This window comes from Oncorhynchus mykiss, chromosome 3 (assembly GCF_057628025.1).
Source record: "Oncorhynchus mykiss isolate SJ-2025 chromosome 3, ASM5762802v1, whole genome shotgun sequence".
NCBI classification, from domain to species: domain Eukaryota; kingdom Metazoa; phylum Chordata; class Actinopteri; order Salmoniformes; family Salmonidae; genus Oncorhynchus; species Oncorhynchus mykiss.
The window spans coordinates 18888028-18905599 of NC_143024.1; positions in this window are offsets into that span (position 1 = coordinate 18888028).

The following is a 17572-nucleotide window of genomic DNA, read 5'->3' on the forward strand; positions in this document are numbered from 1 at the left end:
GCATCAATGTGTCAAGAGATATAGTACTAAAAAACTTGAGTGTCTCCCTTGATCCTAGGTCATGGCAGAGTTGTGCAGACTCAGGACAACTGAGCGTTTGGAGGAATATGCAGATTTATAAAGGAGTCCTTAATTTTCTTTCTAATGATCATGATCTTTTCCTCAAATAAGTTCACGAATTTCAAAGTCAAAAGTAACAGTCAGTATATGGTGTGGCCCCCAGCTGCATTAAGTTCCTCAGTGCATCTCCTTCTCATGGACTGCACCAGATTTACCAGTTCTTGCTGTGAGATGTTACCCCACTCTTCCACCAAGGCACCTGCAAGTTCCTAGACATTTCTGGGGGGAATGGCCGTAGCCCTCACCCTCCGATCCAACAGGTCCCATACGTGCTCAATGAGATTGTGATCCGTGCTCTTCTCTGGCTATGGCAGAACACTGACATTCCTGTCTTGCAGGAAATCAATCACAGAATGAACATTATGGCTGGTGGCATTGTCATGCTGGAGGGTCATGTCAGGATGAGCCGGCAGGAAGGGTACCACGAGGGAGGAGGATGCCTTCCCTGTAACGCACAGCGTTGAGATGGCCTGTAATGACAACAAGCTCATTCCGATGATGCTGTGACACACCGCCCCAGACCATGACGGACCCCCCACCTCCAAATCGATCCCGCTCCAGAGTACAGGCCTCTGTGTCACTCTCATTCCTTCGACGAAAATGTGAATCCGACCATCACTCCTGGTGAGTCAAAACTAACAGTGCATGTCAGAGCACATGATTATTTTACTGCTGCTCTTTAATTATTTGTTACTTTAATTTATTTTTATTTTTATAGGTATTTTTTTCTTAAAACTGCATTGTTGGTTAAGGGCTTTTAAGTAAGCCTGTGACAAATATAATTTGATTTGATTTGATCTGACTGATGAGACGCAGGTGTGTATAAAGATGGGTTGCCAGGACCAGTGGTTAGTAGATCGCCGATGTCGAATGCCAGAGGGGAGGAGCGGGACGTATTTGACGCCATAATTATGAGTAATAATTATGATACATGATAATAGTAATATTTGATGACATTGGCAGTAATTCCTACTTCAACAATGACGTATAATGTGCTTGACCAAAACTAAAGGTAGTTTTTCAAAACCTGGATTGTAAATTGAAACTTAAATAAACTATGTATCTCTGTTTTACAGGTGGCATTACATATGTCTTATCAATGACATCTTTCTAATGATAGGTGCTGATATGATGCAGATGTGGGTGTGGATGCAGGCATATACAGTGGGGCAAAAAAGTATTTAGTCAGCCACCAATTGTGCAAGTTCTCCCACTTAAAAAGACGAGAGAGGCCTGTAATTTTCATCATAGGTACACTTCAACTATGACAGACAAAATGAGGAAAAAAATTCAGAAATTATGCAAAATATGGTGGAAAATAAGTATTTGGTCACCTACAAACAAGCAAGTTTTCTGGCTCTCACAGACCTGTAACTTCTTCTTTAAGAGGCTCCTCTGTCCTCCACTCGTTACCTGTATTAATGGTAAATGTTTGAACTTGTTATCAGTATAAATGACACCTGTCCACAACCTCAAACAGTCACACTCCAAACTCCACTATGGCCAAGACCAAAGAGCTGTCAAAGGACACCAGAAACAAAGGCTGCACCAGGCTGGGAAGAATGAATCTGCAATAGGTAAGCAGCTTGGTTTGAAGAAATCAACTGTGGGAGCAATTATTAGGAAATGGAAGACATACAAGACCACTGATAATCTCCCTCGATCTGGGGCTCCACGCAAGATCTCACCCCGTGGGGTCAAAATGATCACAAGAACAGTGAGCAAAAATCCCAGAACCACACGGGGGGGACCTAGTGAATGACCTGCAGAGAGCTCGGACCAAAGTAACAAAGCCTACCATCAGTAACAGGGACTCAAATCCTGCAGTGCCAGACGTGTCCCCCTGCTTAAGCCAGTACATGTCCAGGCCTGTCTGAAGTTTGCTAGAGAGCATTTGGATGATCCAGAAGAAGATTGGGAGAATGTCATATGGTCAGATGAAACCAAAATAGAACTTTTTGGTAAAAACTCAACTCGTCGTGTTTGGAGGACAAAGAATGCTGAGTTGCATCCAAAGAACACCATACCTACTGTGAAGCATTAGCACCTTCCATCAGCAAGGGCATTGAAGATGAAACGTGGCTGGGTCTTTTAGCATGACAATGATCCCAAACACACCGCCCGGGCAATGAAGGAGTGGCTTCGTAAGAAGCATTTCAAGGTCCTGGAGTGGCCTAGCCAGTCTCCAGATCTCAACCCCATAGAAAATCTTTGGAGGGAGTTGAAAGTCCGTGTTGCCCAGCAACAGCCCCAAAACACCACTGCTCTAGAGGAGATCTGCATGGAGGAATGGGCCAAAATACCAGCAACAGTGTGTGAAAACCTTGTGAAGACTTACAGAAAACGTTTGACCTCTGTCATTGCCAACAAAGGGTATATAACAAAGTATTGAGATAAACTTTTGTTATTGACCAAATACTTATTTTCCACCATAATTTGCAAATAAATTCATTCAAAATCCTACAAATGTGATTTTCTGGATTTTGTTTTCTCATTTTGTCTGTCATAGTTGAAGTGTACCTATAATGAAAATTACAGGCCTCTCTCATCTTTTTAAGTGGGAGAACTTGCACAATTGGTGGCTGACTAAATACTTTTTTGCCCCACTGTATTTACATGTATTTAAATAGACTCACCTGAGTATCTGAGGTCATACAGCACGGCAGAGAAGACACACCTGGATCAGCGCTACACAGGTGAGGTTATGATATTTTTATGTGTTGGTGAGATAACTCTGTAGAACTTGACCATTATTTAATGTGTAAGGTAACAAGCAGAGAAGCAGATATTTACATTTCTGAAGAAAAGCATGTGAATTGTGTGTGTACTCGTGCAAATACTTGCTGAATCTGGTGGAATCTTTTGGTTAGGAAAGTCTGATTTAAAGCAGCTTATTATGAACTCAAACTGATATCTTTATGTTTTAGAATACAACCTAGCAACACCAGGAACTATGGCACAATCTACAGGCAATAGTCTCTCTATCATCACCTGGAACACTTGTGGTGTTAAACCAACAAAAGGCCTCCCAAATAAGTTGATTGATATAATGAACTTTGGCAAGAAACAGAAAGCTGATGTAATCTTCCTTCAAGAAACTCATATTGGACCTAGAGGTTACAATGAGATAAATGAAGTGAGAGATTGGAACTCTTACTTCACCGTTTACTCTCCGAGGAGCAAAGGAGTGGCCATACTGGTGAATAAAAACATACCACACTATCAGTACATCTGCCATGATGAAGATTACGCTGGTGGCTACATTGTCCTGTTCTGTCAGATGTATGGTCAACTCTTCACTCTTGTGAACGTGTACAATCATAAAGAAGACAAGCAAGTACTGGGGAGGCTGTCCCAGTATTTTCAGGATATGATAACAGGCATCTTAGTGATTGGAGGGGATTTCAACACAGTCCTTGACCCTGACTTTGACAGGATCTCTGCATCTGAACATAGACAGCACACAGCCTTGAGGCCTCATCTGGAAGAGTTCATCTCCTCACGGAAACTAGTGGACATCTGGGCAAGTCTACACCCAAAAGAACAAGCCTTCACTCGCTCTCAGAACACCAGCCACTCCCGGTTAGATATGTTCTTCATGCAACAGGACAAAGCCCCATGTGCCCAGAGCTGTGAGATTCACACTGTCCCAGGGATTTCAGATCACTACCCTGTGTCTCTGAAGATCCATGTTCCTGAAATAAGAAGCATGTTAACAGATGTTCATCAAAGGTTGAGGATGTTAGGAGACAGCAAACTAAAATACAAGACCAAATTAGACAGAAGAGCAGGAAGAATCAGTGGGGCAGAAGTCCTTGTGGCAATGAAATCCCTGACCGACTCATCAAATGGATCAAGGGAAGAGGACCTCATGGAAACAGAGACATTAAAGCATGAATACAATGAAATACTCAGGAAGAAGAAAATTCCAGCGGGATTCAATATGTCACTGAACCGAAAGTACAAAATATTTGCCACAATACTTGCCAACCGTCTGCAGATATACCTAGCACCCTCGTTCAGAGGAAGGAGCAAGACACCACCACAGAGCTTGCCATGCAAAGTTTTCCTGGCCAGGAAACCATCGATTAGTTGGGAATTCTTAAAAAAAGCACTGAAGTCTGTTGGCATAATTCAGTCTCCCCCTAGAGACTTCACAATCCTAAAGCAGGTGCTTCCTGAGGACTTGGGCATCTTGTGGAAGTTACTCCCAATGGTTGAAGGTTCCTGGGGTCACAAAATACATCTACAGGATCAATGCCCCCTTACCCCAGCACTACTCCACCTGTGTCTGAAGTACCTGGAGCACCGAGTCCAGAAGACAGGCACAGTCCTTAGTGTTAGCCGTCAAAGACTGAGTCTTTTGATACACATGGAACAAGAGAAACAGCGTTCTGTGTTTAAACTGCTCTCTGAAATCAGAAAGGAGTCTGGCCTGAGTTTGAAGGTAACATTTTAAGTAGAAGATGGACATTCAAATTAAATGTTCTTAGAAAAATATTAGAAACTGGTGTTGTTCTCTAAATGTGGATATGGCCTTCAGCTTCACAATGAGATAAACAAAATAACATTAAAATATAAGGAACTACATCCATGAAGTGTTGAACCAGTGCTGTTCAGCATAAACAATCAAATAAGAGGAATTAGACTTCATGTCCAGGGATGTTGGATATCTGGTCCTATACATTACTACCTATATTATTGTAATTTTATTATCAAACAAATAGGTTATTTAGATGTAGGTGTTCATGTTGCTGTGTTCATGGTTGTATATCTGTCTTAATAGGAATATAAATAACTACTGTAGCTATATATTATACTGTACAGATGTTTGAGGTAACTTATGATGTATGAAGGAGAAGTGCTCCCAGGAGTGTACAATGTCACTGTCTTATCAGGGCTCTTCCTGTCAGGTTTGAAGGGAAGACCCAGATGCAGACAACGTCGAATTAACAACAGTTTAATAATCCAACAGGGGCAGGCAATAGACAGGTCAAGGGCAGGCAGGGGTCAGTAAACCAGAGGTTGGGCAAAGGTGCAGGACAGCAGGCAGGCTCAGGGTCAGGGGCAGGCAGTGTGGTCAGGCAGGCAGGCTCGGGGTCAGGGGCAGACAGAGTGGTCAGGCAGGCAGGCTCAGAGTCAGGACAGGCAAGGGTCAAAAAAGAGAAAAAGAGAGACTGGGGAAAAGCAGGCGCTGAGGCAAAACTGCTGGTTGACTTGAACAAACAAGACGAACTGGCACAGACAGACAGAAAACACAGGTATAAGTACACAGGAGATAATGGGGAAGATGGGTGACACCTGGAGGGGGGTGGAGACAAGCACAAGGAAAACAGATCAGGGTGTGACAGTGCCGGATAATATTATGTACAATGCAATGCACAAGAGTATGTTCCTATTGAGACCTCAGGAACTTCAGATGACCTTGTGGTTTGAAAGGCCATTGTAACCTGAGAAATCCAATGGAATATTGAGTTGAGTTTATATTTGATGTATATCTGTCTTCCACAAATAAAGTTGTGTATTTGCATGTGTGTGTATTTGTATGTGTGTGTGTATTTGCGTGTGTATAGTGTCTAAATTCATCTTGATTATAGGACTTGCTGTAGTAAAACACGTAAAAAATGAAGACAAATACACAAGGATAACTCAGGTACCAAAAGAAAGACAATTCTAATGTTTTATTGCAATAATTAATTTTCTTGTCTCACCATGTAAAAAGGGATCCGATTGCTGTACACTCTTTTAAAAGACGCTACATTCTTTACTAAAATGTGAAAACAAAAAACTAAAACACACAAAACAAAAAGTATTCTTCATATGAACTGATTGTAACAAATTCAAAATCTGGGAGCACCAGATTTACACAACATGGTTCCAGACATGAGTGTTCAAACCCCTGGAATAATCATTACATTACTGAATAACCTGCTTAGACCAGACAAAATGATTTAAACATCATTAAAAGTATATTGTTTTACAAATGTGTGAGTAAAGTAATACTACAGACTCCTCTTCATGAGTTAGTTCTTACAGGCACAACTATGAGTCAACATATTGTAAATGCTGTGACAAAAGACATTAGAATGTGGGAAAAACTGCAGCGCAGAAAAGCCAATAGTTAAGAAGGATTAATGGGGGTAAATTGTCAGTGATTAATGTTGGATTAAGGTAAGCAAATAATCAGAATTATGAATTTAATAAAAAATGTTGTTCTTGTTGTGGGACTAAATAAATAATAATTGCAGTTAAATCTCTCACTTTTGAAAATAAAAACATGTATATTTATTAGGTTTGTGATATATTTGTAACACACTTTTACTGTAAATTAACTTTAGTGTTTCCTGATATGACTTTAGTGATTGGAAAAAGAAATTGCATTGAAGTGACACATTTCTAAATGTCACATGTCTAACCAACAAATAATAAAATAATAAAAGTAATGCATTTAAATTACATTGATAATAACATTTGTTTATGCTATTTGTTTATTTAACAACTGATGATAACATATTCAGGGTAACCTGTACTAACGAGCTTCAGATATTCATGATCGAGCTACAAGCATAACCACACTTCATCTACACCTGTAAACATTTATGGAAAAAGTTCAGCCATGTAAATATTAGGAGATTTTTTTTCAGTAATGTTTCATATAATCAAAATGGATTCCAACACATCTGGACCTCTACAAAACATACATTTGTTACTGAAAACCTGAAAACCTTACCTAGTTAAGTGCTCAGCAGACAGTCTAAATACCTGCACACGTGGTTGGTCAGGAACATCTGCCAATCAGCTGATGTGGTTCGGAGTGTGTGAGGTGGAGTGAGGCAGTACCCTCAGTCCGTATCCCACAAGTGCTTTTGACTGCCTGTTAAGACTGGAGAAGGGTGGACAGGGGTTCAGGGAGAAGGAGTCGGGTGAGAGTGCCCATGCCAGAAAAGATGGGCAAGTTTCATGGTGGTGGGGGTCATAAACAATCTGAACTCATCATGAGGGATCGCAGTTGCTCAAGGGTGTGTGCACCCAAATCCATATCCCCTCACACCACTTTTTAATATGATATCTGAATAAGATTGACTAAGAAAATCAATGGGGCCCCCTGGCCAGTATTCAACCATGATTGCTAAGTTTAGATAGCTGGCAGCTAGACTAATTTACCAATCTAAAATATATTAGCTGACATGGGCTGATTGATAGACTATCAGTTGTTAGAAATCATCTGGAGAGGATAGAGAGAAAGGGAGAGGGAGAAAGAGAAGAGCGAGACGTCTGGGTCTATGCAAATCACAAACCGATCTGCATGTGAAGTCGTCCAACCAGAACGCAGGGAATGGGATGTTCAGTATCAAAGTGTCAAACATTTAAAGGGGATGAAAGTGAGAAAGGAGAGAAGAGAAAGAGGGAGAGAGAGATCTTTGAATCGTATCATGTGAGGTGTGACTGAGTGAGATGATTTAAGTTTGTGTGTAGCTATGGATGAGGGGAGGATGGAGAGATGGGGGGTGTAGGTGGGAGGGAGGATGAGGGGAGAGGTGCGTCACAATAATATATCTTGCACTCCCTAAAAATGTTAAAGCAGTAGCTTGGTGTAGATATAAAGTGAGTTTACACATAGCCTACCAGTAATTTAGTTTCAAATCCCTGAAGGGAAGTGAACAAGTGCACAGTTTGGGAGAACGTAGAGATTTGGAGGCATGTGTGTGTAGTTAAACAGCAGAGGTAAGAGGACAGGTGTCCCGTCAGGCAAATGAAGCAGCAGGCTGGAGTCAAGGCTAACCTGAGCAGGCTGGTCTGATGGACAGACTCTAACCCCACCATGATGTCAACAAGCTACTATTTACCTTTCAAATTTCAGACTGGAAGGAAGCAGGTTCTAGTCAAGTAGTGATCACTGTTTTACAGCTTGTGTTCGTAATGGCTGCTCAGTGAAACGACCTGTTCTGATTTGTCATAGACCGTTGCTAAAAAACTTGAATGAGCAAGCCTTCCTTCATGAACTGGCCTCTGTAAAATGGTATAGAATCAGCTTGATCCCCTCTGTCGAAGACACTTGGACCTTCTTTTTTTATATCTTCAGTGGTCTTGTTAACAAACACGCCCCATAATGAAAATGAGAATTAAAACCAGGTTCAGCCCCTGGTTCAACCGTGATCTTGCAGAGTTACTCCACCTCAAGAATTGCATTTGGCGAAAGGCTCGGCACACGCATACAGTGCCTTGCGAAAGTATTCGGCCCACTTGAACTTTGCGACCTTTTGCCACATTTCAGGCTTCAAACATAAAGATATAAAACTGTATTTTTTGTGAAGAATCAACAACAAGTGGGACACAATCATGAAGTGGAACGACATTTATTGGATATTTCAAACTTTTTTAACAAATCAAAAACTGAAAAATTGGGCGTGCAAAATTATTCAGCCCCTTTACTTTCAGTGCAGCAAACTCTCTCCAGAAGTTCAGTGAGGATCTCTGAATGATCCAATGTTGACCTAAATGACTAATGATGATAAATACAATCCACCTGTGTGTAATCAAGTCTCCGTATAAATGCACCTGCACTGTGATAGTCTCAGAGGTCCGTTAAAAGCGCAGAGAGCATCATGAAGAACAAGTAACACACCAGGCAGGTCCGAGATACTGTTGTGAAGAAGTTTAAAGCCGGATTTGGATCCAAAAATATTTCCCAAGCTTTAAACATCCCAAGGAGCACTGTGCAAGCGATAATATTGAAATGGAAGGAGTATCAGACCACTGCAAATCTACCAAGACCTGGCCGTCCCTCTAAACTTTCAGCTCATACAAGGAGAAGACTGATCAGAGATGCAGCCAAGAGGCCCATGATCACTCTGGATGAACTGCAGAGATCTACAGCTGAGGTGGGAGACTCTGTCCATAGGACAACAATCAGTCGTATATTGCACAAATCTGGCCTTTATGGAAGAGTGGCAAGAAGAAAGCCATTTCTTAAAGATATCCATAAAAAGTGTTGTTTAAAGTTTGCCACAAGCCACCTGGGAGACACACCAAACATGTGGAAGAAGGTGCTCTGGTCAGATGAAACCAAAATTGAACTTTTTGGCAACAATGCAAAACGTTATGTTTGGCGTAAAAGCAACACAGCTGAACACACCATCCCCACTGTCAAACATGGTGGTGGCAGCATCATGGTTTGGGTCTGCTTTTCTTCAGCAGGGACAGGGAAGATGGTTAAAATTGATGGGAAGATGGATGGAGCCAAATACAGGACCATTCTGGAAGAGAACCTGATGGAGTCTGCATGGTGGTGAGAGTTTTTGACTGTAATCCGGAGAGAGTGATGTATTGCATAAAGATACGCCTTACCCTTAAAAAAGTAATGAAAGAGGATCTAGCAGGAATACAGAGCACCTGACAACAGACACTGACAGCAGATTAGTCCAGAGCCAAGGGCCGGTAAAGATTGTGAAGACGAAATATCTGAAGGAAGTTTTACCGACAGATTGGACAGGATTATGCTCCCTTGTACATTTGGGAATGCCTTTCACACTCATTCAACACCAAGACATGAAGTTGGCCAAACGGGAGAAAAGAAGTACTCCATCTGGGTCTTTTGACGCGAGAGTATATATTGATAACATTGGGGTTCTACGGGGGATACCAGACGAGTTCAAAGCATGAAATCAGATCATAGCAGGATTAGAGTTTAGTATTTTCTAGTGGTCCACACTCAAATAAGAATGTGAACTGGATCAATCCACAGCGCTTCGTCAATTATACCAGAGATGTAATGAATGACTTGTCAGAATAGAATTAATCTTGGATATGTTTGTTGGTTGGAAAGGATGAGAGTGGGTGGAGATTGTTTGTTCTTCAATGGCACAGCTCCGGACGAATCAGTGACCAAAGCCTCAGCTGGTTTGACCACCCTGGCTCACGAGTTGGCAGAAAACTCTGGGGTGGATACTTCTTTGACTAATTGGTTTGATAGTATGTTTGGAAAATGGAAAAAGGTTATGATCACTGTGTTATGGACTACCTTCACCTGTGTGACTGTTTTAGTTTTGTGTGACTGTTTTAGTTTTGTGTGACTGTTTTAGTTTTGTGGCTATTGTCTAATACCCTGTGTATGAGGTGTCATTTCCAGGACTCTGGAGAAATCAATGAGAAAACAGATGGTGCGATACAGACTGATTCCAAGATCTGACCAGTGGAATGATGAACACATGCCTCAAACCTAAATAGATGAATGAATCCAGATTCTTCATATGCGAGGAACTTGTTTTTGATTAGAGCATTTTGATATTTAGAGATGTTAGGTGGTATCTTGTTTCGATGAAGATTATAACGAAAATTCTGATGAGAAGAGTTATGATTCTGATGTTGGCCTAAAAACAGTCAGTGTGAATGCAAGTATTGGTTTATGTTAGAAATATTTCTAATAAAAATAGATGTATGCTTTTTAATATTTTAATATAACTAGATGTGTGATTGGATGTATAATATTAAATCATAGGGTGGATATGTTAAGGGCTTTTTTATCAATAATGACTAATTATGTATACATTTCAATCAGGACTGAATAATCAGAATACTATTATGTTACTGTATAGATGTATGTATTTTCTTTTAATCCTAGAACTGAATATAATGTTTGTAAATATAATCAAGATTTAAAACAATGACTGTCTGTTCCTTGGTAGAAATGAACTTATCGTCAGACTGGCTAGAATGCTTATCTACACAGGGAGACCTTGGCTGTCATAAATTTTATTAAATTGGTGTGGGATGATGTGGGAAGGCTTGAGATACTGCCTTTGTACCAGGGTGGGAGAAGAGACGGGACAGTTTGAAAACTAATGACGTCATTTTCAGTTTATAACCTGTGGTAAACTGTATCGTGTTCAGTACTCTCGAGAATAAACGCTAATGATTGATTTTGAGACTGGTCTCTGTCCATTTTATGCAAATAAGGGTCTTACAAATTCTTAGGAGTGGACAGTGTTTAATAGAATTGGTTAAAATAAAGCATAAATGTCAGGTGCGTGAATGAGGACCCAAAAGCGAATTAACAAACAGAGTTTCTTTAATGATGAACACACGTGGGCTCAGATGGACAGGTAGATTCCGACAGGACAGGACAAGGTTGCAGCAAACACGATGATAGTCTGGTTCAGGCATGAGACACACAAACAAGAATCCGACAAAGACAGGAGCAGAAACAGAGAGAGATATAGGGACCTAATCAGAGGGAAAAAGGGAACAGGTGGGAAAAGGGGTGAATGAGGTAGTCAGAGAAGACAAGGAACAGCTGGGGGAAAGAGGGACAGAAACGGTAACCTAGTACGACCAGCAGAGGGAGACAGGGTGAAAGGAAAGGACAGAAAGACACAACATGACAATACATGACAGTACCCCCCCACTCACCGAGCGCCTCCTGGCGCACTCGAGGAGGAAACCTGGCGGCAACGGAGGAAATCCTCGATCAGCGCACGGTCCAGCACGTCCCGAGAGGGAACCCAACTCCTCTCCTCAGGACCGTACCCCTCCCAATCTACGAGGTACTGGTGACCACGGCCCCGAGGACGCATGTCCAAAATCCTACGGACCCTGTAGATGGGTGCGCCCTCGACAAGGATGGGGGGGGGGGGGGGAAGACGAGCGGGGGCGCGAAGAACGGGCTTGATACAGGAGACATGGAAGACCGGGTGGACGCGACGAAGGTATCGCGGAAGAAGAAGTCGAACTGCGACAGGATTAATGACCCGAGAAATACGGAACGGACCAATGAACCGCGGGGTCAACTTGCGAGAAGCCGTCTTAAGGGGAAGGTTCTGAGTGGAGAGCCAAACTCTCTGACCGCGACAATATCTAGGACTCTTAGTTCTACGCTTATTAGCAGCCCTCACAGTCTGCGTCCTATAACGGCAAAGTGCAGACCTGACCCTCTTCCAGGTGCGCTCGCAACGTTGGACAAAAGCCTGAGCGGAGGGGACGCTGGACTCGGCGAACTGAGATGAGAACAGCGGAGGCTGGTACCCGAGGCTACTCTGAAAAGGAGATAGCCCGGTCGCAGACGAAGGAAGCGAGTTGTGGGCGTATTCTGCCCAGGGGAGCTGTTCTGACCAAGACGCAGGGTTGCAAAAAGAAAGACTGCGTAAGATGCGACCAATAGTCTGATTGGCCCGTTCTGCTTGACCGTTAGACTGGGGGTGAAAGCCGGAAGAGAGACTGACGGAAGCCCCAATCAAACGGCAAAACTCCCTCCAAAATTGAGACGTGAATTGCGGACCTCTGTCCGAAACGACGTCTGTCGGAAGGCCATGAATTCTGAAAACATTCTCGATGATGATTTGTGCCGTCACTTTAGCAGAAGGAAGCTTAGCAAGGGGAATGAAATGAGCCGCCTTAGAGAACCTATCGACAACCGTAAGAATAACAGTCTTCCCCGCTGACGAAGGCAGTCCGGTGACAAAATCTAAGGCGATGTGAGACCACGGTCGAGAGGGAATGGGAAGCGGCCTGAGACGGCCGGCAGGAGGGGAGTTACCGGACTTAGTCTGCGCGCAGACCGAACAAGCAGCCACGAAACAAAGCGTGTCATGCTCCCGGGTGGGCCACCAAAAACGCTGGCGAATGGAAGCAAGCGTACCCCGAACGCCAGGGTGGCCGGCTAACTTGGCAGAGTGAGCCCACTGAAGAACGGCCAGACGAGTAGGAACGGGAACGAAAAGAAGGTTCCTAGGACAAGCGCGCGGCGACGGAGTGTGAGTGAGCGCTTGCTTTACCTGCCTCTCAATTCCCCAGACAGTCAACCCGACAACACGCCCCTCAGGGAGAATCCCCTCGGGGTCAGTGGAGGCTACTGAAGAACTGAAGAGACGAGATAAAGCATCAGGCTTGGTGTTCTTAGAGCCCGGACGATAAGAAATCACGAACTCGAAACGAGCGAAAAACAGCGCCCAACGCGCCTGACGCGCATTAAGTCGTTTGGCAGAACGGATGTACTCAAGGTTCCTATGGTCAGTCCAAACGACAAAAGGAACGGTCGCCCCCTCCAACCACTGTCGCCATTCGCCTAGGGCTAACCGGATGGCGAGCAGTTCGCGGTTTCCCACATCATAGTTACGTTCCGACGGCGACAGGCGATGAGAAAAATACGCGCATGGGTGGACCTTGTCGTCAGAGAGGGAGCGCTGAGAAAGAATGGCTCCCACGCCCACCTCTGACGCGTCAACCTCGACAACGAACTGTCTAGAGACGTCAGGTGTAACAAGGATAGGAGCGGATGTAAAACGATTCTTGAGGAGATCAAAAGCTCCCTGGGCGGAAACGGACCACTTAAAGCACGTCTTGACAGAAGTAAGGGCTGTGAGAGGAGCTGCCACCTGACCGAAATTACGGATGAAACGACGATAGAAGTTCGTGAAGCCGAGAAAGCGCTGCAGCTCGACGCGTGACTTAGGGGCGGGCCAATCAATGACAGCTTGGACCTTAGCGGGATCCATCTTAATGCCTTCAGCGGAAATAACAGAACCGAGAAATGTGACGGAGGAGGCATGAAAAGTGCACTTCTCAGCCTTCACAAAAAGACAATTCTCTAAAAGGCGCTGGAGGACACGTCGAACGTGCTGAACATGAATCTGGAGTGACGGTGAAAAAATCAGGATATCGTCAAGGTAAACGAAAACAAAGATGTTCAGCATGTCTCTCAGGACATCATTGACTAATGCCTGAAAGACAGCTGGAGCGTTAGCGAGGCCGAAAGGAAGAACCCGGTATTCAAAGTGCCCTAACGGAGTGTTAAACGCCGTCTTCCACTCGTCCCCCTCCCTGATGCGCACGAGATGGTAAGCGTTACGAAGGTCCAACTTAGTGAAAAACCTGGCTCCCTGCAGGATCTCGAAGGCTGAAGACATAAGAGGAAGCGGATAACGATTCTTCACTGTTATGTCATTCAGCCCTCGATAATCTATGCAGGGGCGCAGAGACCCATCCTTCTTCTTGACAAAAAAAAACCCCGCTCCGGCGGGAGAGGAGGAGGGGACTATGGTACCGGCGTCAAGAGCTACAGACAAATAATCCTCGAGAGCCTTACGTTCGGGAGCCGACAGAGAGTATAGTCTACCCCGGGGGGGAGTGGTTCCCGGAAGGAGATCAATACTACAATCATACGACCGGTGTGGAGGAAGAGAGGTGGCCCTGGACCGACTGAACACCGTGCGCAGATCGTGATATTCCTCCGGCACCCCTGTCAAATCACCAGGCTCCTCCTGTGAAGAAGAGACAGAGGAAACAGGAGGGATAGCAGACATTAAACATTTCACATGACAAGAGACGTTCCAGGAGAGGATAGAATTACTAGACCAATTAATGGAAGGATTATGACAAACTAGCCAGGGATGGCCCAAAACAACAGGTGTAAAAGGTGAACGAAAAATTAAAAAAGAAATGGTTTCGCTATGATTACCAGAAACAGTGAGGGTTAAAGGTAGCGTCTCACGCTGAATCCTGGGGAGAGGACTACCATCCAGGGCGAACAAGGCCGTGGACTCCCTTAACTGTCTGAGAGGAATGTCATGTTCCCGAGCCCAGGTCTCGTCCATAAAACAGCCCTCCGCCCCAGAGTCTATTAAGGCACTGCAGGAAGCTGACGAACCGGTCCAGCGTAGATGGACCGACAAGGTAGTGCAGGATCTTGAAGGAGAGACAGGAGTAGTAGCGCTCACCAGTAGCCCTCCGCTTACTGATGAGCTCTGGCTTTTACTGGACATGAAGTGACAAAATGACCAGCAGAACCGCAATAGAGACAGAGGCGGTTGGTGATTCTCCGTTCCCTCTCCTTAGTCGAGATGCGGATACCTCCCAGCTGCATAGGCTCAGCTCCCGAGCCGGCAGAGGAAGATGGTAGTGATGCGGAGAGGGGGGCAACGGAGAACGCGAGCTCCTTTCCACGAGCTCGGTGACGAAGATCAACCCGTCGCTCAATGCGAATAGCGAGTTCAATCAAGGAATCCACGCTGGAAGGAACCTCCCGGGAGAGAATCTCATCCTTTACCTCTGCGCGGAGACCCTCCAGAAGACGAGCGAGCAAAGCCGGCTCGTTCCAGCCACTGGAGGCAGCAAGAGTGCGAAACTCAATAGAGTAGTCTGTTATGGATCGATTGCCTTGACATAGGGAAGACAGGGCCCTGGAAGCCTCCTCCCCAAAAACAGATCGATCAAAAACCCGTATCATCTCCTCCTTAAAGTCCTGATACTGGTTAGTACACTCAGCCCTTGCCTCCCAGATTGCCGTGCCCCACTCACGAGCCCGTCCAGTAAGGAGAGATATGACGTAGGCGACACGAGCAGTGCTCCTGGCGTAAGTGTTGGGCTGGAGAGAAAACACAATATCACACTGGGTGAGGAACGAGCGGCATTCAGTGGGCTCCCCAGAGTAACACGGCGGGTTATTGATTCTGGGCTCCGGAGATTCGAAAGCCCTGGAAGTGGCCGGTGGATCGAGGCGGAGATGGTGAACCTGTTCTGTGAGGTTGGAGACTTGGGTGGCCAGGGTCTCAACGGCATGTCGAGCAGCAGACAATTCCTGCTCGTGTCTGCCTAGCATCGCTCCCTGGATCTCGACGGCTGAGTGGAGAGGATCCGAAGTCGCTGGGTCCATTCTTGGTCGGATTCTTCTGTCAGGTGCGTGAATGAGGACCCAAAAGCGAATTAACAAACAGAGTTTCTTTAATGATGAACACACGTGGGCTCAGATGGACAGGTAGATTCCGACAGGACAGGACAAGGTTGCAGCAAACACGATGATAGTCTGGTTCAGGCATGAGACACACAAACAAGAATCCGACAAAGACAGGAGCAGAAACAGAGAGAGATATAGGGACCTAATCAGAGGGAAAAAGGGAACAGGTGGGAAAAGGGGTGAATGAGGTAGTCAGAGAAGACAAGGAACAGCTGGGGGAAAGAGGGACAGAAACGGTAACCTAGTACGACCAGCAGAGGGAGACAGGGTGAAAGGAAAGGACAGAAAGACACAACATGACAATACATGACAATAAAGGAATTTAATTCCTGTAACATCTCTGTAATTGCAAACAAAGGTTTCTGTACCAAATATTAAGTTCTGATTTTCTGATGTATCAAATACTTATGTAATGCAATAAAATGCTAATTAATCATACAATGTGATTTTCTGGATTTTTGTTTTAGATTCTGTCTTTCACAGTTGAAGTGTACCTATGATTTTACAGACCTCTACATGCTTTGTAAGTAGGAAAACCTGCAAAATCGGCAGTGTATCAAATACTTGTTCTCCCCACTGTAGGTAGCTCTTGCCCACATGGGTTTTGTGGGTAGTTATTTTCTGTTTAGTGTGTTTTGCAACTGACGGAGCTGTTTCGGTTGTTCTTTTGTTACTTGTTGTATTTAGTGTTCAGTTAAATAAATAACATGAAAACGTACCACGCTACAGGAGGAATGGACATGGGAGGACATTCTGGATGGGAAGGGATCCTACACATAGGAGGAGATCCTGGCTGGAAGGGATCGCCTCCCATGGGAACAGGTGGAGGCAGCCAGTAGAGCGGAGGCAGCAGGAGAAGGGAACCAGCGGTACGAGGCAACACGGCTGGCAAGGAAGCCCGAGAGGCAGCCCCAAAATATTTTTTGAGGGGGGCACACGGGGAGTGTGGCGGAGTCAGGTTGGAGACCTAAGCCCACTCCCCGTGCTTACTGGGGCGAGCAGGTGACAGGTCAGGCCCCGTGCTATAGGGTGATGCGCATTGTTTCTCGGCCGGGTATTCAAAGGCCGATGTGCTCGGTGCCAGCGTCCCGCATTTGCCGGGTGGAAGCTGGCATCCAGCCGGAACGGGGGCGGGGGGCAGCTATGCGGTCGAGACCGCCAGTGCGCCTCCACGGCCCTGTGTATCCAGTGCCTCGGCCAAGGAAGAGGCCGCCTGTATGTCTCCCCAGCCTGGTGAGTCCTATGCCTGCTCCCAGAACCAAGTCTCCCTCCAGTCCGGATCTGCCAGAGCCGCCTTCCTGTCCGGAGCTGCCAGAGTCGCCCTCCTGTCTGGAGCTGCCAGAGCCGCCCTCCTGTCCGGAGCTGCCAGAGCCGCCCTCCTGTACGGAGCTGCCAGAGCCGCCCTCCTGTACGGAGCTGCCAGAGCCGCCCTCCTGTACGGAGCTGCCAGAGCCGCCCTCCTGTACGGAGCTGCCAGAGCCGCCCTCCTGTACGGAGCTGCCAGAGCCGCCCTCCTGTCCGGAGCTGCCAGAGCCGCCATCCTGTCCGGAGCTGCCAGAGCCGCCCTCCTGTCCGGAGCTGTCAGAGTCGCCCTTCACTCTGGAGCAGCCAGAGTCGCCCTTCACTCCGGAGCCGCCAGAGCCGCCCTCCTGTCCGGAGCTGCCAGAGTCGCCCTTCACTCCGGAGCTGCCTGTATGTCTCCCCAGTCAGGTGAGTCCTATGCCT